This window comes from Neopelma chrysocephalum, unplaced genomic scaffold (assembly GCF_003984885.1).
Source record: "Neopelma chrysocephalum unplaced genomic scaffold, ASM398488v2 Primary Assembly neopelma1_33388, whole genome shotgun sequence".
NCBI classification, from domain to species: Eukaryota; Metazoa; Chordata; class Aves; order Passeriformes; family Pipridae; genus Neopelma; species Neopelma chrysocephalum.
In genome coordinates this window covers 1-504 of record NW_020900417.1, presented here as the reverse complement: position 1 = coordinate 504, position 504 = coordinate 1, and the positions used below count along the sequence as shown (strand labels likewise).

Here is a 504-nt window from a genome sequence, read left to right as displayed (position 1 = left end):
CCGGGCCGCGCACACGCGGAAAGCGCGCGGCGCTCGCGCTCCGGCGGCCCCGCCCCCCGCGCCGCCCCCGCGCCGCTCCCCGCGCGCCCATTGGCCCGCGCGGCCGTCAGTCAGCGGCCGGGCCCATCTCGCGCTCCCCATTCATGCAGTTTGGTTGCGTGTTGGTGTATTTTACTGTTTGCAATAAAGAGGGGGGGATTTTTTTTTTTTTGTTCAGTTTCTGCCGCAATTAACTCTTGGTCCCTTAAACATCTTCCTTTTTTAATTTTTTAAGGGGGGGTTCGGTGCTTTTTCGTTTTTCGTTTTTTTTTTCCTGTCAAATTTTTTTTTTTTTTTGCAGGACGGTCGGAACAGTTTTTTTTTCGCCGCTTCCATTTATTTTCGATATCTTATCTCTATTAGGTTTTGCAATCAACTATTAAGGTGCAACTATGCCCAAAAGAAAGGTAAGTACGGGGAAAAAAAACCAATTAAAAAACGAGGGAAGGCAGATGGGGAGCGAAG

General features: G+C 50.2%; 1 long non-coding RNA gene across 1 annotated transcript; it reads left to right on the top strand.

Annotated features, from left to right (window-relative positions):
* The first annotated feature begins 72 nt into the window (after window positions 1-72).
* LOC113979141 lies at window positions 73-436 on the top strand. Its single transcript, XR_003537733.1, has 2 exons — window positions 73-160; window positions 341-436. It is a non-coding gene; the product is annotated as an uncharacterized LOC113979141 (long non-coding RNA).
* The last annotated feature ends 68 nt before the right edge of the window (window positions 437-504 follow it).